The sequence below is a fragment of the Ursus americanus genome, chromosome 5 (assembly GCF_024610735.1).
Source record: "Ursus americanus isolate L20-20 chromosome 5, mUrsAme1.1.p, whole genome shotgun sequence".
NCBI lineage: Eukaryota > Metazoa > Chordata > Mammalia > Carnivora > Ursidae > Ursus > Ursus americanus.
The window spans coordinates 5,042,937-5,068,037 of NC_142131.1; the positions used below are offsets into that span (position 1 = coordinate 5,042,937).

Here is a 25,101-nt window from a genome sequence, read left to right on the forward strand (position 1 = left end):
AAAGCCTTTTCCTACATCTGCCCTTTCTGCTCTTTTAGTCCCACATGCAATTTTAGGTGTAGATTTGCACCGGTAGACAGCCCACAAAGATAAAGGTTTCTCCAGATGTAACTCTTGTTGATTGCTTAGCTCAAAAGATTCCAGATTATCTCATCTATTTTAGAAGAAGAGAAAGCCTTAAGATAGGTACAAAAATATCTTCATTTTACTATTATTATTATGTTTAGTAACATGTATGTATTGACCTATTAACTTTCTCTTCTTACCAACATTCTTACCAAGAAAAACTTGATTAATAAGCTAGTAACCTCCCTTCTGAAACTGTGTGATACATTGTGTTTCCTGTTTTGTTTCAGCCACTTGCAAGCTCAGCTAGGTTTTATGTCTGGTTGCCATGCGGCTTCTCCTGTTCACTACTACAGGCCAGCAACACCTAGGCCACAGTAATACTTGCTCAAGAAATAGACACTCAGCCAGCAAATGTATGACTCACAGTCATTTTTCATTATAAATAATTTCCCATCCCCTTGTACTTGGCTTTTTGTCTTTGAGTTGTCTAAGGTTTAATGGTTTCATTAGGTCTGATTCTTAGTTGTGAACCATATTAAATCATTTTGTGAAGGACTCAGGATATAATAATAAACATGGAAAGAATATGCCTCTGTTACATGGTAATAACATGGTTTGGATGTTTCTTTGTTAGTGTGTGTGTGAGAGAGAGAGACAGAGACAGAGAGGGAGAAAATAAACATTTTTTTAAAGCAGCTAAATGGACTAAGAATAAAATATTTAGAGAGTTAGAGTAAAAAAAGAAAAATCCTGACGCTGAAGATTCTAAAAATTGGACTAGATGAAAAGGTAATGAAGTATTCCGCTCAAAAAAATTCTATTCAGATATTCTCCTTGTACTGGTCATTTCTGTTTATTTTGTAGTTAACTAAAGCAGAGGGGAGACGCAGCAGGAGTAGACGGGTCTGTTTTGAAACTCCGAACAAGCCAGTTGATGGCTTTGTTTATCAGTAAAACAGCCCTGGATCCCTTCATGAGGGAGCTAGGAAAATAGAGACTTGTGAAGGTTTACATATTTTCATTCTAAGTTATGTACTCTGTTTTGCTCTCACGAGTGTAGTTCCTCAAAAACTCTCAAGCTGCCCTGATATCTCCCATCTCATGTTTTATTGATTTTCAAACTATACCATTTCAGACAGGTGCCACGCTGTGAAAAACATGAACGCAGTTTGAAATTCACTCTTGTAAAATATTTCGACATTAGACATTTTAAAGGATCTGCAAAGTGTTGATATTAATTAATGCATCCCATTGCTTCAGAAACTCTTCAGCCTGGGCATTTTGAGACTCTAAAGTACTGTAATCTCAAGTAGAAGAATCCGAAGAGCTTTCTTACTTTGGGGTGTTATAAGTGGGGCGTCCTCATGAGAAATACATAATGAGGTTGTGGATACCCTAGGCAAATCTATCTTCAGATGAAAAAGTCTTTGGCAAGGTTATAGTGTTGTTGACATAGGCCTTGAGCAGCCCTAAAAATTACACTGGCTTTCAGGCTCTGTTCCCCTTTTAGCAATGCAGCAGATTAAAATAACTTCTGAAACCCTTTGAAAATATGGTGCTGCCGAAAGCCTTGAAATCTCTTGACATTTGTCTCCCAGGATCCTCACCAAATCCTTTGACATGGACAGGAGTGGCATTTTGTTTCTCTGGAGTTTCTTGGAAAGTTCACGTAAGCCACCATCCTCCTCCAGAAACCTCTCGTTTCCTGTGCCAAATTTTCCTAGGGCGTTCCTGAGCCCTGCACACCATCTGCTGCCTCGCGCTCAGCTGGCTAAGGTCAGCGATACTGAGCTGGCTAAGTGTGAAGTGTATGAGGTGACTAGGCACCTCACAAGAGCGAGGTGAGGTTACACCAGCACCTGTCTGAGAAGATCGCAGGTGTTAATGCACAGAGGCAAATTAATTATTAACATTGAATACTGTATAACTTTCAGGAAGAGAAAAGGATTGTTTATTCACCCTGCCACTGTGACACCTTTGTGCGACAGGGAACGTGTTACAAATGCCACAGGTAGTAACTTGAGGGTATGTCCTTCGACAGCTTCTTTCCCAGTCAAGCAAACATCTTCGTCCAGAAGTTCATTTTGTAGGTGGAGTCGTAGTGCAGAAGAAGGAAGTTGCTTCTCTTCACAATCACGGTCTTAACATTGGGGCAGAATTCTTGTAACAGACCTTGCTTTTTATGGAAATTTAATAGCCCAGGAACGCTTGTAGCCTGGACAGTTATGAGTTGCCATAATTTGTCCTTTCACTTACAATGGCTTTAGATGGTCACACAACTATTTTATCAGCATGGTTTCTCCTTGTCCCCTCCCACTGCCAGGTCAGTCAGCATCGTTCCGGAACAATTGCTGGCCTGCCCTGTCTTAAGACTGAGTGACTCTTGGCTGGGGCAGAGCGGCCTAATATCAGTAATTTACACTCCAAAACAGATTTAATAAGATTAAAGGGCTGGTCCCTCTGTTAGCCAACATTTGATACCCAGAGGCCTGGCACCTTATAACAAAGTTGGGGGCCTAGAGATGTGCTCTCCAACAAGTTAAAGCCATCCTGGGATGCTATGGTATCGGTGAGAAAATGGCAGTAGAGCACTCCTCGTTGCCAGTGCAAAGATGGATGGTTGCATGGTAACACCTTCCTGTATTGTATTAGTCATGCTTGTAGGAAAACTCAACAAGGGTTGCTGATCCTTTGGGGGAATTTTTACATTCAAAATTGGAATTCAGACTGTCTGAAATCCTTGAAAACTCTATTCCGGCTGTTCTTTGCTGATGAATATTTCTTTAAGTAGAAGACAATCTATAAAATGTTATTGATTACATGGCAAATCCTGAGAAGTGACAAAGAGGTTCTTCTGCAGGGGATACAGCCTTCCTGCGGAAGGATGGAGGCTGCAACCAGGCACGTATCCCCGTCAGGCCTGCTGTCCAAACGGTACCGTCAGGGCAACATAGACTAGGAACCCAACTGAAAGGGATGGCAGAATATTTCCATGGATGAAGAAGACAGAACCAATGATGCCATGTCTTCTAATTTTTCATAAGAAGGCAGAAATGCATACTTTTATATGAAATCTTTGGATTTCTAAATATTGATCCTGATTACCCCGAAGAAGCCCTGTGCTGGCCCGAACTTCCACATACAGAGTGGAAATTGGTCCATAGGCCACCGGTTTATAATCCTGTACAGAGATTCATGTATAAGCCTTGATGGTGGTGTATTTGACTCTGTTGATATTAAAGTCAAATGAAGATACCATTGTTAATAACACTGAATCAAAACATGTGCTGGAGCTGGAGGAGTGTGTCAGGATATGACATCCATCCCACAGCAAATTATAGATAACGGTATTTTCAGATTTATGGAGCTTTGAGAATTGGGGCTATCATAACTACAGCCCTTGACCGTGGGCATAGCTCTTGCAGCCTCTGTTGTATGCCGTGTGTGGTTAACATTAACACAAGACAGCATCCTAGTATAACTGTGAGAAGACAGTCTGTTTGTCACAGGTGAGGACACCTAGCTCTTCTCAGTGTACGTATGCAAAGCAGAAGCAACGGAATCTGGTGGAATCTGTGAGAAGCTGGCTGCTACCATTTTGGTGAATTTAAGAATGGTATCAGCAGAGAGGATGACCAAAAGAAATACTTCACAGACTCAAATTCTACTAACTTCAGTAGGGCCAGACTGCTTAAAAAACAGGCCTGGAGTGCGACGTTTGGGAATGATGGGGTTTTCTGAAACCAGCATTTGAGATACATGGAGTGTCAGTTCTAGAAACAAAGTTTCAAAGTGTCAGCTGTACAAAGGCTACAGCTTCAAACACAGCACTCCCCGAGCTAGATCTCCCTCCATCAGTAACAACATCTTGGAAGGGGCAGAGTTGTTTGCAGAAAAACAGTGGTCAGGGTCTTTGGAATGAATGTGAGCATCCCTGCACGGTAATAAAGAGTTCAAGCAGGTGCTGAGGGCAGGGGTGCACGGGGCTCCATTTACAGTGTTGAGATTCCTGCAGGGGCTAAGAATATCAAAGGTTTATTCAGATATCCTTCAGCCCTTTCATCAGCTCGGCATTTGCATCCCTTGGTCTTACCAGCTTGATTTCAGCAGTGAGTCCGCTCCGATGACTGTGGCTCCTGTTACTGATTGCTATCTGCTTGTCATTCCAGCCCTCTTACCTCCCACGTGAGCTGTACCTTTTTGGTGCAAATACGCGCCAGGGCTCGCCTGGCTTGCTCTCTGCGCTGCAGATGTCTCTAATTAACTTGATTGAGACAGGTCCGTGGGATCCTGTTACACAGTCTGACAAATCCCCCTGTCCTGGGAGGCACTGTCCCTTCACCTGATGCATGCTTGCTCATGTCCTTTGGGTGGAGTTTATGACGGGCCAGTCTTGGAGTGCCCGTGCTTTCAGTGTGAGACCTGTGGGGTGCTGATGGTTGCTAACGAAGAACCAGGAAGGTAAACATCGTCTCATGCTCTCCTTAGGTTCTGAGGGGGGAAAAAAATCTCAAGGGGTCTTTTAACTTCTAGTGTTTTAACACTGAAAAGATTACAATTTTTATAATTTCTAATACTATTGATGTTATTATTTTCAATAGCTGAGAGAAACATGGTCTTAACTCATTGCAAGCACTGACCCTTCGGTGACTATTGAGAGAGAGTGATAAAACATATACGAACACCAGTGTTTGGAAGTAACTGGGTTGACTGAGATCTGCAAGATGTCCAATTACTGTGGGTGAAACTAGCCCCAAGCACTATAAAGATGGGATTTGTGTTTATTTCTTTCAACATCTACATTTATTCTTGTTTTTCTGGGTCATAAATTATTAAATTACATTTTATATTTTGTGTGTATGGTTTTGTGCATGTGTGTTTGTGTTTTCTATGAATAGCTATAGCTTTTTCTACAGTTTCTAGAACTTTTGTTTATTAGCCCAGAGTTAGGGCTATTTATTTTGACTTTCTGCAAGGATACCATATAGCAGTTATTTCTAAAATATCCTGACAAAGAAACACTTACTAAATGTTGAAAGAAACAATAAAGCAATCTTTTATATATAAAAACTACTTTACATGTAATATTAATGACTTCATTATTCCCTGTAGATACAATGAGAAGCTGTGAAAGTAAATACTGAATTCTTTGGTTTTTAAATTCTGTTTTCAGTGGTTACCATTTACATCGAAACTGATCACCAAGTACATTTTAATAGAAGGCCTGCTGTCCTGATTCATGACAATTCTTGGTCTAGCACCCCTAAGAGACATGGCCTCGCCTTACCCATAATTCTCAAGTGGACTAATAGTACAAGTGGTTCATTACCAGTTTGTTCAGTTGAGGACTATGATTTCTATCCTCAGTGACTAGCATGAACTTGTCAACTACATAGCCTAACATGAAGTATAAAGAGAAGATGGCGACATGATCCTTATTGATGCCAAGGAATGTGGGGTGTAGTTGGGACCATGCCCCGGATTTAGAAGATAATCTCTATAAATACATGTTTCCCGTGTAATAATGTTCTCAGTCCTGTTGGCTCTCAGAAAGGGAAGTGTTCTTTGTGGACTCTGGAGGTGGTGAAAGCTTTATAGAGGAGCTTAGCCACTGAAAAAAAGCCCAGGGGAACAGTAAGGGAATTGGAGGCAAAGAAAGAATCAACAGAGGCCTGAAGGTAGGAGTTCGCAGGGTGGGCAAGAAGACCAGGTGGACAGAGGAGTCCTGGGAGTTGAGGTTGGAAAGGTGCTCACCCACAGAGCCTGTGAAGGACCAAGCAGGAGTTAGATTTGCTTTTACAGAATAGGGAGTTGTTGGGGTTCTTCATCTGGGCTGTCCTGACGAACTGGGAGACGAGGACGAGAAGGAAACGGGAGCTGGCTGGAAGGTGAGAGCGCTATCCACACACGCGACGGCAAGGCCTGTGTGAACCTGCCGTGTTAGAATGGCCTCTGAGAGCTCTGAGCAAGGTAGTGAAGAAGGAAATCTGTTATTATTATAAATTTGTTAACAGATGAGCTTGTGTTGAAGGAAAGAGAACAATAAGTAAATAAATAAGACCTCTTTCCCCTGATTTCATTTTGCCATTCTTCTTGTGGACAAGCCCACCAGAAAGTAGGGAATAGAGAAGTGAAATTTCAAAAACTAAATTTTATCCATTACTAGTAATGTTAATCTTTGATGAATGGAAGGGGAGAAGTATTTATGGATTGTTGAAGGGACTGCTAAAATCGAAGTTTGTTACAGAACTGAGAGGCACATTTTAAACCTCCATCTATGCATCATTAGGAGAAAACATTAGCAATTGACTGATTCTATCAGCTTCTCTGTTTAGTTCTCCAATTTTAATCAAATAAGACTGAGACAGGCATTAATGGTTTATCTGCTATTATACCGCGCTCTCTGGTCAAGTCTCCATGCTGACATGCATATGGTAATTGGAGATTAGTCATTTCCTGGGATACACTTCATCGTCCTTAGAAGCCATACAATGATGAGTGCGTGTCATTTGCTTTGGGTCCAGCTGGGAGGCTTCAAACGGCATCTCTGGCTATTCAGATAAGCCTTGTTCGGGACTATATGGCAGCCCCAAGAGCAGCAAGGTCGTGGTCCCAGGACCCCCACCACAGCCATTTTTCAGGAACAAAAGCGAAGCCAGAGAGAGAGAGAGAGAGACAGCTTGCGTTGGCACCGATGGGGTTATCCTGGTAGAGAAGGAGAGGCTCCTCCAGCTGGAGGTGCGCTTCTGAGTTTCAGAGCCCCTCCTAATGAATTTTAGACTGAGAATCTCATTCTCTTAGAACTATCACTTGAGAATCAGAGTAATTATTTCCTATTGCCCTTTGTGGAATACAGTTATAATTGCATTACTGTTAACGGTGTTCGCATTAACACTTAATTGTTAATGTCCTCCTAATTTGGAGGAAATCATCACCTCTTCATATTTCATTGCCAGAAAGAGTTGTTAAACTCAGAGAGGATAATTTGAAGCTTCTAAATGGAGAAACAAGAAAAGATGCTAGAATTCAGAGGCAGAATTTGTAGAACGACTTCTCTTTCTGGGGTTTGTGTGCGCCTATGTTTGTTAGCTTTTAAGGTAGTACACATCTGCCACTTTTGGGGGTTAAGCCGCAAGACATAGTGGATCCCTGGAAGTAACAGGGATTCCTGCGTGGCATGGAAACAGCTCCGGGGTTCATGGGAGGAAAAGGGCAGTAACTTTCTCTCATAGCTGACATCCTGTTTGAGTGTTGAAAGACACATTAACAAGAAAAGAAAGACGCCACTGTGACAAGGTCAGTCAGACAGTGGTGGGCTACAGGCCTTGACTTTCAGATCATTGTTACCATCTTCCTTTACAATATACTGAACTGCCTGTTGTTCACAGCCACGCGGTTCCCTGGCTTAGCTCCACAGCAGGAAACTGAAATATTTTGAGAAGTCTTTATTCAGGCTTGAAGGAAAAAAAAAAAAAAAAAAAAAAAACTGAGAGAAAGAGGAAATACCAGAATTATGTCAATCTTTGAATCTGTTATGGGAAATATCGTCTGGGGCATTGGATGGTGTATTTTCATTTGAACATAGGATGGGCACCTCTATGACTCTGGTTTGGAAAAAACTTTTCTAGGGTCTGGAAGGAGGAATCACGGGCCGCCTGGATGTTGGACCTGTAAGTCCCACACAGCCTTGTGCTCGATGTCATGGTAATAACTTTTGAACAACGGGTCCCATGTTTCATTTTGCCCTGGGCCCCACAAATTGTGTAGTGGGTCCTGCTGAGCACAGTGAGTGTGGTTTGAATTTCACCAAGCGTACTGGAAGCCTGATTCTCTTCAACCACCCCTAAGTAATTAAATTTTGTACTCTTATCAACACACAAACTGGTTTGACGACATTGCAGGCTTGTTCCTTTAAAAAAAAAAAAAACTCATTTAGTTAAGTAGTCGTATTTCCTAGTGTTTACATGATGCCAAATAACATGTTTGACCTAATTTTGTTTTTTTGACTTTTCAACTCAGTATTACTGTATCCAATGTAGGCTGTGTATTTACACTGAAGTAGAAAGGATTAATGAAGAGTGTAGTTTCAGAAGCTTTAATGTACATTTCAACCAAAGAACCATTAAAGCTGGTGGAATACCGAAACTGGTGAGGGTTCAGCACACACCTTCGGGGGCATTCCTTAATTTCTACAGGTGGGATTGCTTAGACCTGGAAGATTTCAAAAGCACATTCTAAGGGAGGTCACCTGGCAGGGGTACAGAGCAGAATGGACCTTTACCCGTTCCTCTTGGCCGGGCTTGATTTCTTATCAAGTTATGCACTGACAAGTGAGGAACGACTCCATTCATTTTGTTTTGCTCTGTGACTCATTAGCTTTATTTCTTATAAACACCCTTCCCTCCCAAGTACAATCTCAAAAGTTCTGTCATTAAAAGCAATTTTGTTTTTCCTGCCTAAGGGAGACTGTTTTCAACAAAATATGTGCATTTTGACAATGTGCGCCTTGCCCATTTAAAGCTGTAAGTATAATTTCTTTTTTATTGGGTGATAAACTTTCTTTCTGACAAAACAAAGGACAGTCGGGATTTCTTCCCTTTTAAAAAACTGTGATTTCGCATTTCTTTACACATGTTTTAAAGCACATTTTATATAACTCTGCTTTTAAAAAAAGTTATATGGCTTTGTGTATTATCAGTTCTACAAAGATGTCAGTGCTGTTGAGCATTAAATGAAGCATAAATAGGTCATGAAAGGAACAAAATGCTGCGTTGCATTTCAAAATTTGGATTTAAATGTTTCATTCCTATGACTATAGCATGGTTATGAATTTGCTGTAAAAAACCAAAAACCTGAGGTTGACATCAGGGATGTATGTCTGCAAACATAAGTTAGTTACTTTCCTGATTATTTATCATCTGCCTTTAAAGAAAAGGACTTTGGGCAGTGGGTCATGCTCTGGGAAAGCCAACGTGATGGCATTTCGGTGCCCTGCCTCTGGTTCCCGCTGCCATTAATGCTCAGTGCTGGCTTTTCCTTCTGGTTCTCACTCTTGGATTTTACTTCTGGGTCAGTAAAGTCAAAAGATAAAGCCGCCTTACGAACAGGCTATGAGACGGGGTTTCCCCACCTACCATCATCCATGTGCCACCTTCAAAATGTTCGCTACATGTGTGTATTGCCAGGATTTACTTACTATGTATTTTTAAATAGACGCTGATATTTTTTACCTAACGGTTTTCTGTGGGAATTGCATATCCTCCTAAGCATCCCTTTGCCATGAATAATATTACTTGAGGTAAGTAAGCAGACAGAGCTCTACTCCTCAAGCCTACTTTCTCTTTGTTAAAAGTAGAGATTAGCCAGTGTGAGAGAGTTGTTAAAGCTCTGTTAGCACCATACTGAGATTTTCTCCTTGACTACTTTGAAAGAGTGTTCATACGGGAGTGATTTTCTTATTATATGATTAATTGTTTATTAGTGCTCTATCTACGTATCACCTGCGGTTCTATCTACGTATCACCTGCGGTTCTCATACTACTGCTAGAGGTCTAGACCGTTCACTTTGAAAATACTGCCTCCAGTGATCAGATCTGATGGATGCTGAGAGGGCCCCTCACTTGTCGTGTTGTCTCCGATTCCACCGTTATAATCATTCCTTTAGATTTATATTTCGATTTTGTTCAGTAATTACCTATTTAAATGTAAATTGCTCTGTAACCTCTTAGTAGTCTTCCAAAGATTGGTTTTCCTTATTAAGACTAAGGCTCCAAAGAAGGACACAGGCTAGGGATCTGGTCTGTACAGGAATAAAAGAAAGACTCGAGACAAACATACACTCTTCGCAATGAATGTAGGGCTGTGGTTTCTTCTTAGGTATCTCTCTCATCCTGGGAAAGTCTCACCTGTGTCCCCCGACTCCGGCTGTCACACTTTTACACGCCTGGGCTCAAGTGCCAACATGTCTGCCCCTTCCCTAGTAGCCTACCCCACACGTCGATGGCTCTGCGCCTCTTGCTTGCAGAAGTCCCTACGCTGATCGGCACGGTAGCCAGCTGTGAGCTTGCCTTGTCTCCTCGAGGAGACACCCGGGAAGTGGTATATGAACAGGGGAACTGACTTCACTGACGGTGACAGAAATGAGGAAAGGCGAGTGTCACAGAGCAAGTTTTGCTAAGTTGATTTTGCAAGAATATTCCTGATGCAACACAGCTGGGAAGGGTAGCATTCCATTCACCCAAATTAGGCCCAGTGACATCAGCTGTGTGCCTGTGTATGATTCATGAAAAAAGGCAGACGCTGAGGCTTGCTGAGGTGTGGGAGGCAGGAAGGGATTTCGGGACAGAGAAACGGTTTCCATCGTTTCAGCTCTGATGCCCAGCTCCGCTTGAGTTATTTTTCTCCAAGCCCAGCTGACCGGCTAGAATACGTGGACAGGGAGGGTAAAGTATTATCTCTGCAAAGCATAGCAGTGACTCAGCATTTAATACCTGCTCCTTTGACACAGACTATGGCTTAACACGATTTATGAACCATTCATTGTCTCTGACTCTACAGTGGAATTTTGGTGTCCTAGTGAAACAGGGGTAGTGCAAGGATGAACTCTTTTAGCAAAGGGAGGCATATCCTAATACCTGGGACACCGTCTCTGGAATCACGGGGCCATGAAAAGTGCTTTGGAGTCAGAAATACCTGGGGTCGAATCCCTGTCCTGCACTTACGAGCTGGTGACTCGGTGTGAGTTAGCCTCCTAACGCTCCAGACTTTCTCAGGGAAGCTGGAGGTGACAGTGAGGGGACAGTCCTTCCTTTCAGTGTCGCTGGGGGTAGTTGGGAAGAAGGCAGCGTGGGTGGAGAGCACACAGCGCAGCCTGACACCAGCAGTCATGAAACCTGGCTCACTCCACGTTCCCGAGGATCTCAGGCTCTGTTTTGCTTAGACTGTGTGTATACCTTTGGGAGGCGCCCCCCTCCCGCCCTTATCCCAGTGTACTAACAGGCACAGGACAATACATTTAAAATGAGGGAACATTTCTGCAAACAAACTGAAACAGCCAGAGATGGAAAGAAGAGGATCATTATTTTCGTTCATTACATTTTTTATGCCACTATGATGGATTCGCTTGGGAATAAAACCTCTGGTAATTATTTAGCTACCTATTTATTTGATTTTCGTCTGTGTCGGGCTTAAGTTCTCATAAGCTAACTACCATAATTTCATGAACACCATCCTGGCCTCACTGTCCTATTGGCTCACACTGTATGAGGGAAAGCCACATATTTAAGTGGTATCTTTGGAATAAAACAGAACCTTGGTGTTCTGCCGTAGTGGGAATCATCCACGACTCGTTTTTAGAATTCACCAGGCCATGTTAACTTTTTTTTTTTTTTTTTTTTTTTTTTAAGATAGAGAGGCAGAGTGGCAGGGAGGGGCAGAGAGAGAATCCCAAGCAGGCTCCATGCCCAGCTCGGAGCCTGATGCAGGGCTCGATCCCACAACCCTGAGATCATGATCTGAGCCAAAATCAAGAATTGGATGTTCAACCGATGGAGCCACCCAGGAGCCCCTGGCCATATTAGTTCTTTTAGTATTCTACATATGTTATGACAGAGCAAGAGCTAAGAAACAGAAGGAAATGACATTGACTTGGGATTTTAGGTAACTGTCAACCATTATCTTTAGAGGCTTAGCCATGGATGTTCACCCCTTACAGATATGCAAGAAGAGATGGCCTTTAGAAGGGGACTTGGAAGGATGTGAAGGTGAAGTCTGGTGTATTTTAAGTCATAATTTAGGTCACATTTGGGGGGGAAAAAAAGCTTTGCTATCGCTGTTGGTGACCATTGGCCTAAGGAAAAGCAGTGGTTCAGCAACTTGCCTTGAATTGTTTTTCTTTTTAAAAAATCTCACACAGAATGGCAAGTTTGGGTCACAGGTGTAAACCCTTAGGCCCTGCTTCCTCAGTGAGCTCAGTGCTGGTCTCAAGGACAAAAAAAAAGAGAGAAAAGAAGTTTTGCATTAAAAACAGATTTACCACTCCAGGCAGAGGGACGGCTGTGAACACAGTCTCTGTCAGGACCTGGAGTCAGGAGGGAGAGTTGGAAACAGCAGCTCTGGACTTGAGGTGTTTATTTTCTCCTCTTCTCTTTCCTAGCACAATGAATTTTGCTCATGGATTTGGTTTTGCTTCAGAGTTCTTTCTGTGTGATAAGTGAAGGTTAGCTACTTGGGGACTGGTAGTTAATTTGAGCCTATGGGCAACTCCCCTCTTGCCTGGGATTCTATTTGTAACATTCTGCTCTGTGGGTTTAACTAAACTGTCAGGATGGCAGAGGGCTGAGTTATTCGAGTTCACTGTAGAAAGCTCAGGCAGGAAATGAAACTGTTTAGCACCCTAGAGAAAGGAGTTGCAGCAGGGAAGGAGAGTGTCTGGTCCCAGAATCCTCTGTGATGCTTTGTTTCTCTGGAAAATTATGTGCAGAATGTCTTCCCCTCGTCCCCTGAGGACACGCAGACAATAGAGTTTGAAGCAGCATCACCTCTGTGTTTTCCCCCCACCTTTGCTAGAGAACAGCCTTGCTCTAGTCTGTCATGGGGTGGGGGCAGCTCGCACCCTGTTTCATCTTCAGCTGAACACATCCTGGGGCCCGAGTTGTGACAGAGGTGATGAAGAGTGTAGGGACAGGCTGAGACACATCCCTGAAGGACAACAGAGTGGACCGAGGCTCCTCTTGGCTTTTGATAAGCTGGCCCTAGGGCTGAACTGAAGCCGGCCAGAGCCTCCAAGGTGTGGAGGTCAGGGCAGGTGTGCCTGAGTTATTCCCCGCCTCCTATTTCAACCTGACAGAGTTCCTATCGTCCCCTCTCTGCAATCCTTGTTCAGAGATGGTTATTCCAACTTCCTCAAGGCTCTCCGGAGCTTTAAAATTATTTGCTTAATGCTTTCAGCCCATTTCGCTTGCTGCTGTCCTACAGAGTTCACCTTGATCAGGTGTGAGGGGGTTGGTGGTACCTGCGGCGAGCTCGCAGTTCGGGGCTTCGGTGCAGGTGGCCAGGGGTGGCTTTGTGCCTTTGAAGTCAGCATCAGCAAATCCAGCTCATCCTCACAGGAAGCAGAGTGGTGTCGCTTTTATGGAAAGAGAAGATATGGAAGCGTATGAAAGGATCTAGAAAAGCCCACTCTTAATGAATTGTAAGTTGGTGAGAAGAGACTTCTCAGAGCTAGAGCTTCCCCAAATTAATTCGAGCAATGCTTTTAATTTTTTTTTGTACCCTGAGTTTATCACCCTGTTGATTATCCAAATTCTTCTAAGCCCTCTCACAGGTTTTAGCTTTTATTTGTTCTCTAAAATGTGTAGGTCAGTTGTTTTTTTTCCCTAAGTATTACAGTTCCTTTCACTGAATCTCAGTGCTTTATTATACACACACACTCACACATACATGGCCCGTCACACATGTGTGTTGGGAAAATCTTGAAAGATATCCTGAAAATAGCTGGGCGTGGTAAATTAGCTTTTTAATTCTAACATTATTTTTCTAGTTATAAGGGAAATTCATTGTCATTGAAGAAAATAAGAAATGTACATTTTTAAAGTATGCTGATAAAAGTAAACTTTATTCCCAATACTACCATCCAGGGTGTTGATTTTCTTAGATAGGGCTTAAGATACATACGTTATGTGTATGCTAACATGACCAAAATTATTTTATTTTTATAATCTGCTTTTTCATTTGGTGATATGACGGGCAGTTATTTATTTACTAGAGCAATGACCAAACTGAACTTACTCAAAATCTTTTGAGAAAGATTGTGGTTTTATTTTGGAGCAAAATAAAAAGTATTGCACCTTAGAATTAGAGAATGTAGGACTAGAGCCCCGCGACTGCCGCTTCCCCCATCTCATTTCAGCACCCTCTCTTCATAGATAAGGAAAGGGAGCCCTGGACAGTGTAGGTCATAGGCAAGGTCACACTGGAAGTTGGTGACAAAACAGGGACTGGAATCTGAGCCTCCTGCCTCACAGCCAGCTGTGTTTTCTTACCAGTACACACCATTTGCACGGGTTTTGACTTTCTGTGCACGAACGAACTTCAGGTTCATAAATCTTTCGAATCTTAGCATGAAGAAGGCGTGAACCATGCAGACCATGGGTTTGGGAGCAGAGGGTCAAGAGGGACACAAACTTGGTTGCTTATTGGGCAGTTGGCCAAACTTCTCCATGATATGAAGCCGCCATTCCGGGTCATTCTGTCCCTCCCGGCAGGACACAGATTTATGCTTTGCCAGGTGTTTTCATCTGTTTTTTGACTGTTTTACAGATGCGTAGGGATGGTGTTTCCATGGAATTAGTGACTTAAATTCACTAAGTCACTTAAATTAGTGACTCGAGAACATACTGACTGTGCGAAGCTCTAGGTCTGGCTCATAGTGTGGACTCGGGGCCATTGAGTTTGGGCCTTGTTGCATCGTGAGTGTATGTTGTGGGGTGGAGTTTCTGTCTGAAACGGTGATGGCACATCCTCGGGATCGCATTTGTCCACTTGTTCACTTCTCAGCGTAAAATAAAGATCTCAATCCAGACACTGTTGATACAGACACAAGATGCTCCTCTTTTTCTTTTTCCTCCCACTTTCCGCTTTCCTTGTCTTTCTCCCTCTCTGATTTTTTTCTTTCTGCAAATCCCCTCCCACACTGCGTCCTTCTTGTCTCTTCTGAATTCTCTCACTCTTCACTCTGCTGTGTGGGTGATAGCTGCTCGTGTCGTAGGACGCACGGAGTGCGTGCGTGTGTGTGTCCTGGCACGGTCAGGATCTCCTCACGGATCCCAGGGCCTAACCACACACTCCGCAGAAAGAACCTTCTGAAGAGTTGCAGGAAATAATTGATCAAGAGGTTGCCCTGTGCAGGGCACATTGGAATTTAGTTAATGTGTAGCCTGAAGCAGAAAGTGTCTAACTGCTTTCAAGGCCCTTTGAAAACGTGTGCAAGTGTTTGGTGAGAACTTCAGAACTCAGTTAAGCTGTCTTTGATTCCAAAGATATCCCTAGGGCCAAGTGAATAAATTACAGATGCTTTTTAAAAAATAAAAATTTTTTTTTTACTTAACGCCTTTATTAAATAATTGATTTTTTTACGAACCAACGTGACTAAATATGTTAATCAAGTTATTGCTGAATTTGCTTAATTTCCCCCACTTTTTTTTTTTTAAGAATGCCACGTTTGAAGAGGTAGTAACAGGATCCTTTGTTATCCTTGTACAAAATGAAACCCTTGACTGGGGAAGCCATGCTGCGTCTGTAAGGTGCTGTGGGGCTGCTCAGTTGAGCGCACTTCACCTTCCTCCCCCACACGTGCTTGCCTAGATTACAACTTGTAGAAAGGGTCTTTTTCTCTGTATTTAATATCTGGCACGTAGGGCCTCTCTTTAGGGGTGTATCGACTGGCTTCACAAAGATGCTATTTGGGGCTTGAACTCAGTGACTTACTAAGTGGTACCTTTGTACCCTTAAAGAATTCTATTGAATAGCTTTCTCTCTACTTGGAGGCAAGTTTAGTCTCTACATCTGTATACGTTGTCCTTGCTTCATCTGACACGCGCATAGAGCTGCATGTTGTAATTATGGGTATTTTAACCCATGCTTTTACTTGCAGTCTCTTTCTCTTTTCAGAAAACCTTAACCTTCCTCTATCTTTGTTTTATTTTTAAACTTCAAGGTCTCCTGGAACCTGGGAATTGGAAGAAACCTTAAGAGTCCTGTAGTGTGGTTCCTACCTCATTCATTTAAACGGGCAGGTGGTGGGAACTTGAAATTTCCCTACTCTGAAAACACAGGGGAAGTTTTTGGAGATACTGGACTTGTGCCTGCAGTGGTCACTTCCCTTGGGGTTTTGATACCTATCCCCACCGTATTCGCATGACAAATGGGGAATGAATGCAGCGTGTCCTTTTGTTTTTCTCACTGACTATTCTAGGATACTTCTAAAGGAGGGGTTAGTGGGAAGGTAATTTTCTCTTGTTTTCATGACTTAGCTATATTCTTCTAACAGTCCTAGACACCCATACAGAGCCGAAGACACAGCTATCCTTAGGGAATTTGAAATTGATTAGCATCTCTGATGATCCTTGAAGCTTTATGGTAATGTTGGTATCATTCTTCTTCCTCCTCCTCCCCTTTCTCCTCCTCTTCCTCTTTGGGTTAAGAGAGAAGAAGTAGGTCAGTTCTGTGCCAGTTTCAGTCAGGTTTTTCTGCATTTAACATTACAAAGGGTCTGCGTTGGCTCAAAAAAAAATTTTTTTTTTACTGAAAAAGTAAAGATACAGTTGGTATCTTCTCCCAAGAATGAGACTTTCTCCAGTCAAGTTTCGATAAATCAGTTACACTGATATGCTTGCTGTGTGACAGACTGCAACTGAACCTCATTATTCATACATGTCTGTGTGATGTTACCGAATCAATTTGTGCTGTATCCATTTTGCACTCATGGATAGTTCACGGTCCCTTATGAGCAGAAATAGTCAGCAGGCAATAATAGAAGACAAGGAGCACAAATGGATGGGGCCCATAATCCTTTGCTCCATGGTGCTGGGTCCATTTTTAACATTCATTTTTAGTGTTTTTTTTTTTTTTTTAAATTCTGGTGTCATCAATACAAGGATGGCATCAGCAAAATCAAAAAGCCGATGCTTTCCTAAGCTTGACAAACCATTCTGCTTTAATTCTAATACAGATTGTTAAAGGAGGGGACAGAAAGGGTCTCTGTGTCTTCTGATTAACAGAACAGACCATTCCTGCATGCAGTCGTTTATTGGCTCTAGTAGCCATCTGTGGGGCACCGTCGTCTTTCCTAATTCAAAAAGCAGCGTGAAGCCAGAAAAGCTAAAACCGCACTCAGAAATGTTACCTTTTCAGTAGCTAAACAATCCTAAGGACAAGCATTTGAGTTCATGACTCAGGAGAAGAAAGCGCAGGAAATGCCTGGTGGCACCTGTAGCCCCAAGTGTCACACAGGCTCTGGGGTGTTTGGAGCCGCAGGCAGAGTTGTGGCCATACAGCGGACCCCGGCGAAGCGACCGCGGGGCCCACCGAGGAAGTGGGGTCAGCTCACCCGTCACACTTGGAGCTCGGAACGTTCTCCGCCCTGTGACGTTGCTTGACAGCTCAATTCTGACCGCCCTCCTGCACGTGAGCACTGATGATCTTGTGGAAGAAGACGCGCACCTCACAGCACCTTCAGCTCCTCGGCACCCCCAGAACTCCAGGAGATCGTTTCCGCAACATCGTCCTGGAACTCCCTCTGCTCTGAGCTCGGTCGCTGAGAAACAGGGTGATCCTCCCCAGTGACTCCACCTCGTGAGGTGTCACTTGCTTAGCTGTAAACCAAGGGGACAGGATGAGTGACCCCCAAGGCCCTCTTCACTCAAACCTTCCGTTTGCCTGTAGTTCTAGACTTTTGTTTCCCAGAAACGTTTCGTTTTTTTGTGTCCTGTACATTAAAAAGCAAAAAACAAACAAAACCCCATGTGTTTTAGTGGATGGTGGAAGTCCTAAAATGAAACACTGTTAATTTGAAAAGTAAATTTAAAGAGAGAGACGCAAGGGGCGCCCGGCCAGCTCAGTCGTAGAACTTGAGACTCTTCAAGAAAGAGATGCCTCTTAGGTCAAAGAACAAAGATTTGTCACATGAGCATTTATTTACCAAAAAGTGTATTTTGAGTTCAAGGTAAAAAGCAAGACTTATGCCTAGGGAGCCTTTATGTGAAGCAAACTTCTAAAAACAAAGATCTGGCATGTTACTTATTCAAATCATCGGTAATATCCTGAAATTTTTGAAGAAAAAACGAAAATTATGTTGTTTTCTCCCCTGAGGTAGAAAGAATGAGAAAAGTTCCTGTCGCAGATAACACAGAGGCAGTAAAACAAAACAAAACTTCCTAAAAAGCTTAGTCTTCCGCAGAGAGACTTGGTCACTTTAACAAATGTTTTAAATGGAGCTTTGAAGCAGAAGGGAGCTCAGTGCTTAGTTTCTCTTATGATTTCCGCAAATAATTCATGACACTGACCTGCACTAAGGTTTTCCAACACTCTGTTTTCTGCATCACAAAATTGCTGTAATAAAGTGTTTATTTATAACCATGGTTTATTGTCTGCTTCCCAAAAGGCGTATGGAGTCCATGTTCCATGCATTCTTTTTCTCACCACCGTGCCCTCTGCTGTCCTCATGCTGTCCACCCTGCCTAGATTGCCTCTGCTAGCCCGAGATAGCTCTTGTTCAAACTTCAAATCTAGGAAGGTTTTCTTATCCCCAAGGATATATTTGGGATCCCGTCTTTATATTTCAAAATATAATTGCAAGTCCCCCTGACTAGGATGAATTCTGTGAGCACAGGGAATTATTTTGTTCATCTTATTACCTCATGTCCATCATGCCTAATATAGGTAAAATTCAGTGAAGACTTCTGAATGACTAACTGAAGGCTTACCACATGAGACTGTAATAATAATTATTAATAATAATAATAATTGCTGAAGTGTAAAGAAATGAGGGAAAACAAATATATCAAAGGTAATATCTTACTCTCTTGGAGCATTAAATTTAGCTCAAAGCTGCTTGGCAGCCAAGCCCAATGGTAACAATAATGTGGCCAAAATACAGTAGAAAGCAGTATGGTTTGGAAGGAGCAGCATGAGATTTGGAGTGAGAGAGAAGGGGATTTGAATCCAAACTCCACTATTTACTAGTGACCTTAGGCAAATTCTAGAATCTCTCATCATCTCCTTCCCTGTTCCTGCAAATGGGAATAACAACACCTACTTTATGAAGTTGTCCTAAGGAGTAAACAAATTAATATATGTGAAGTGAATATAGTTGCTCAGGAGTGACGTATTCCAGAAGATCACTATGGTTTTTTTGATTGCTGTTCTAAATTAATAGACTTTAATTTTTAGAGCAGTTAACTGTTGGGGTTTTAAGTTAAATACGGAATTAATAAGGTCAGAAGCCAAGTAAAATGCCTTTATCTCAAAAGACTATTTGGCCATTTTCTGTCACCTCCATGGAGTACAGTATTGAGTGGCAAATGAACTTCCTTTGGGAGAAGATGATTTTAGACCGTAACAACTCAGCAATAAAAGTCAAAACAGGGAGAGTCATGAAAGATGTGTTTTTTTCAATTTGGAATTTAGAGATTCCACATTCTGTCTGTAGTAGAACAAAAAGGGGGGTAGTTTTCGAGTGCATTTGAGTGCATCACTGGGGCTGTTCACCGGCAGGTTGACGGGAGGGCCCGTGAATTTGTGGGCCCCATGGACCCCGGACGAAGGGGAAAGAGCACGAGTGTTTGACCTGCCGAGAGGGGACTCCCCAGCTGGAAATCCGCGGTGAGTGTGAAGGGAAGCGGTCTACGAGGGCCGAGCCACTGCCCATCCAGGGCCATGCAGATTCTTAGGAAGCGCTCTGAACTATAGGTAGCATTTGTCTTGAAAGGAAGTGGATTTTCACACTCCAGACAAAGTTCTTGCAGGGCCGTCCTGGACGTGGGGAAGGCTGGAGCCGCCAGGGCGCTCTCGTGAGTAGGTGAGCCGTGAGGAAGCCAGGGCAGCGCGGGATCAGCCCCGGTCCGAAGCCGCCGTGAGACCCGATTGATTTGCTGGGACAGGAGTGGCGTGCTCACCTGACGCGGACGAGACGCCCTGCCACTGGCACAGTTGCGGCAGCCCGTGGTGTCAGAACATCTCGTCTTAAAATGGAATATTTTTCAGCTCTCTGGAGGCTTTGCAAGATGTGAAAAGATTTTGCTTCTGTGTGCCGCCTGCGACGACACATGCCACTTTCTACATCTTTACCTAGATGGAGAGCACTGTAGCCCGCTGCTTTGTTCAAACAAGCCCGCTTGGAGACATGACAGCGCGGGAACAGCTGGCTTCTTCACGAGCTGATGTGCCTGCCCTGATGTGACCTCCGCAGTCCCGCTTCCTTCCTTCCTTCCTTCAGTGCTCGAGCAAGTTTTGGCATGTTAGAGAAGCATGTGGGAAATGGCCTAGAGCACCGGGATAAAAATAGATGTCACACCCTAGTTAGGGGAGGTTAAATTAACTTGAGGTTGTAAATATGGACACCTTCTGTTAGGGGCCCCGCCGCACAGTCCCTGCCTGAGAGCTCTTAATCAGCCCTCCGCATGTGGACTAGAGACCTGTAGCTGGTCACCAGGTTCCTAATTCTTTTTCGAGTAAGGGCTCCAAGGTAGAGTGACAGTTAATGTCTCTCATTCATATGACGTCTACCAAAACTAAAAAGGGGTTAGTCAAACAATAGCGGGGGTGGGGGGGAGCTTGTCCCGTCGGTGGACGGCATTTCTCTGCAGGAAGGATTCAATATCAGAAGTTTGGCTGCACCCACTCAGGATCCTTATGCATAAAAGTTGTTCCGAGCAGATGCTAATGCTAACTGGACCAAAGTGTTCGTTTTACAGATCATTATGGTGCTTGTGAAAAGGAATAATTCACGCTGAGTACAGTGGAGAGCATTATCCATCCCCAGACTGCAACAGTGGGCTTTAACAATAAAGAAACAGAGGCATTTGGGGTGTCTTCTATTACAAGCCTGTGTGTTGTTCTAGAGAGGTTAAAGACGGAGAGTGAGGAACTTTCCATCCTAATCTGATGCAGTATTTTAAATAATTTATTTGGTGAAAGCAATGCCTGCTTCTGAGGTACATACATATATGGTATGACGGATTTCCTCTCAGTTAAAGATTTTCAAGGAAAATGCTGGTCTGCTTTGAACACCACCTATTCACGAGTTCCCAGTGTGGTTGGTTAGTAAATCCTTATCCCACAAAGAATTTTAAAAATGTACCAGCTTAAGGAGGTCAGAGGCTAAAGCATCGAGGTGTTTAATGCGCATTTTTTTTCTATCTCACTAATAGACTGTTGACATGGGTCTTTTGTGAATTCCTTGGCTGACTAAATATGTTCATGATCTGAATGAGGGGAAGAGCAGAGGCTGCTCAAGTTTCAGGATATAAGGTTTTGTTTAATTTCAGTCAATCATTTGTTGATGGCAAGTACACCCGATGAAATGCATCCTCCGAATGCACTCCGAGATCTTTGGGTCTGTGTGTATAAATCATCTTGCCTGCCACAACACCACATCCTGTAGACCGTCTCGACGCTGACGGGGACCAGATGTGTAAGGCCATGGCAGAGACATTCGGTTCTGACATCAGCTGACTGACACTACGTTTGGAAGCACCAGTGGAGGGTCTGAGATTTTGTCGAGTCCGCCAGGTGGATGAAAAATCTACATTTAATGTTATCGCATGCCTTTAAGCGCTTCACTGAAGATAAAACCACCCCTGACAATGGAATTGAGCTTAAAATAATCTAGTTTTAGCTCTTGCTTGCTTGCTCGCTCTTGTTTTCTCGCACTGTCTCATTTTTATAGCCACATATGAAGAGTGTTTAAAAATTACATTTACAAAACACATGTGAAATATTTTTTTTCCTGGAATGTTTTCTGCCCTATTCTATCCCTGCCTATCTCTAAAGATACTAAACATGATAAATTTGTGAGCAAATAAAGATATACATAATACATTTTATATTCTTACTCTAACAAAATGACCTTAAATTTATTATGGGTACTGAAAATGTTAGTATTTACATAATACAAAATTTCCCTAAATTTTTACTTTTAAGAGTGTAATAACTTCTGAAAGTTTTCTATTTCTAAATCTTGAGGTTTAAAAATTTCTAACGTAAGAATGGTAGTTGAAATAGATTACCATTCCAAGTACAAAATTCTTTGCACAAAATTAATGAGAGGCTGAAGTCATTGTAATTTAAAAGTGAAAGAAGCAGAAGATCATAAAGTAGGCTTCAAACAATGAGCTGATTTTAACATGCATTTTGGGTGATTAAATGTCTATTCTTCATTTTATTTAAAAATATATATAGCTATATTTTTAACAATATTTAGATAAAATAAGTAGAAACAGTGAAGGAAAAAGTTTTATTTATCTTAAAACAATTTCTCATTGAGTTTATCACAAACTGTCTTAAAGTAACTACTCCAAAGTGGGTTATGGAATTGTATGACTTCGGTTTTCAATCTTCAAAATTTCAGTGGCAGAATTTGAATGTATTTTTACATTTAGAAATCCTGAATATTGGCATCTGCTTTAGTTTGTATAAAAGCAATTGCAAAGTGACAGAAGGAAAATGTTTGCACTAATTATGAAGGGAATTATTACTTTTGTTCATATTGGAACCCCTTTAATGTTTGAAGAGTGGGTTCACGGTGTTGTGCCTTTATTCAGCTGTGCGTCCATCACACACACACACACACACACACACACACACACACACACACACCCTTCTGTTGGCACTTTTGCCTACAGTCTGCTGAGAGCTGATTATAATTCAATCCAAGCCATCACAGTTAGGGGAGACAGTTAGCCAGGTTAGACCTCTGCTGATTTCGCATGTGGCCCTTAGCACCAGATGGCCTTGAGGACCCTTGAATTATTTCAGCACGTTTGCAGTAATACCTGCACTGCCCCACCTGCAGTTACGGGCTGCCTTTCATCTCTGGAACTGCTTGAGTTTGTGAGTTCTTGTTTATTTTAAATTGAGACCACAAGGTATTGAAATTTTCAAAAGTGGAAACTTGGCAGGCCCCGTTGCTAGTGCCATTTTAAAATCCCCTAGTCAATAGCTCCAAAAATCATGAAATCAATTACCTATAAATAGGTTTCCATTTGTTTCTGTGCTTGTGGAACTCAATTTATAGAGTTTGTACCCTATGTAAAATGCATGTCGATGTAGTACGTAAGACAGAATCCCACATGTAGTAGGCCTAGCGTATTATAAGCGTTACTTAAATAAGAATGACATAAAACCCATTTGGCAATAATACATTTTCATATATTTTTTAAAGATTTTATTCATTTATTTGAGGGAGGGAGAGCAAGCAGGGGGAGCTGCAGGCAGAGGGAGAGGCAGACTCCCCGCTGAGCAGGGAGCCCAACGTGGGACTCGATCCCAGGACCCCTGGGGTCATGACCTAAGCCCAAGGCAGATGCTTAACCAACTGAACCACCCAGGTGCCCTGAAGATTTATTTATTATGTTAGTCTGGTCATTGTCTGAATTTACCAGATAGTAGAAATTTTTTAATCAAAAAAGCCATGTCTTTTTCTTTAAAATTTTTAAAGATTTCATGTATTTTTTTAAGTGATCTCAACACCCAACTTGGGGCTTGAACTTACAAACCTGGGATTGAGTCGCATGCTCTACCAACTGAGCCTACCACGCACCACCCCCCAAAAAACAATGGCTTTTAGTGACTCTTTTAATATGTACTGTGTCCAAATAGCCTTCGTATCTTTCTAATGGAGAATTCTGCCAGTTATAGAACTCAGTATAGAATATAACTATGCTCCGAGATTTTATAGTCAAATATATACCATTTATTTCAATATCTAGTTTAAATGCTATATGGTCATTTAGAAGTAAAGCATTTTCAGAATGAAGCCAAAAGATGAAGTAGAGATTTATTTTAAAACATTGTGAGACCTGGGGCGTCTGGGTGGCTCAGGTGGGTAAGTGTCTGCCTTCGGCTCGGGTCGTGATCTCAGTGTCCTCGGATCGAGCCCGTGTCGGGCTCCCTGCTCAGGGGGGAACCTGCTTCTCCCTCTCGCCACCGCTCTCCCTGCCGCTCTCCCCACTTGTGCCCCCTCTCTCTCTCTTGCTTTGCTCTCTTGTTATTCTTACGTAAAGATACAACATTCATATAAATTCTTTTAGAAAGAATAAAGGGAAATCAGACAAGCATTCTTTTTTGGTTATTTGAAAGATTAAGGTGTTTTATTAAAATATTTTATGTTTTTGAGTTAGGTCTTCCTGTGTGTGCATATCTGGGTGTTCGTGAGTTATCCCATGTGTATCCCTCTAATTCTTACGTTTAGCTCATGACTCTAACAGGATGATCAATTAGAAAATGGTTCTTAAAGGGTTTAATACATAAGGAGATAATAATTTGTTTTATATAAAGAGATTTTTCTTTCATCATAGTTCTGATCATTAAATGAAAATGAGGATTCAAAAATTGAAGCAATTTTTACAAGTAAACGTCAGCTTCATGAGTCCAACACTCTTAAATGGGTCCAGGCTTGGGTAATTTGTATAATTTTTCTATGTGCATATTTATTCACTCATTTAGGCTTTTATTTTAAATAAGTGAAATTTGAATAAGTGAATTCATTCACCATATGTAAATACATCTACAAATATAAACATATTGATTTTATATATATACATATATATATAAAATATGATTCTCATATATTTATTCTCCGCCTCCAAAACAGTAAAGTAGTTGATATCTCCAAGTGTATTTTCAAGGTTTCTTTCTTTTACATTTCACAAAATTTAGAAATCCCTGTTGGATTTACTTGTGATTCATTTTTGCAGTTTATAGCTTGAACAATCTTGCATGTCTTGTTGTTTTGTTTTGCTTTACACATATGCAGAGACAGCTAATACAAACCCAAGTAGCTGATTTATCCAGTTGCTCCATGGGCAATTACGCCAGGAGTGTTATCTCAGCAGGACTGAGTGGGCGGATTACACACGTGAGGTGAATGGGTCTTTGACGCGCGAGCACATAGTATTACTGTGCAAGAGGCTACGCGGAGATCCCTGTAGAGATCAATGGGGGTTTACTGATGAACACCGGAGAACAGAGAAGTGATGTCATAAACTTTTAATAGTCTCATAAACTATGTTTAAGGTTTTCCGCCTTGGTGGGATCTCTAGCTTCTCTGCAATAGGATAGTGTGATCCTGTACACACTGTGAAGAGGGCCGTCTGACTTCCCGACGGATTAACCCTGAGGGATCAGAGCCCAAGGCCACGCCACTCCGGGTTTCCTGCAGTTGTCTAAAGAAAACGAAAAGCCTCCAGATTACCTTCGTTCTCTTAAGAAAAGTAACAAATGATAAAGCATCGTGGCTTTTTAAATATTACTTAT

General features: G+C 42.2%; 1 protein-coding gene across 2 annotated transcripts in view; it reads left to right on the forward strand.

The window, feature by feature from the left end:
* The window catches only part of EFNA5 (ephrin A5), a 271,095-nt gene that overhangs the window by 177,318 nt on the left and 68,676 nt on the right, over positions 1-25,101 (forward strand). The window lies entirely within an intron of this gene.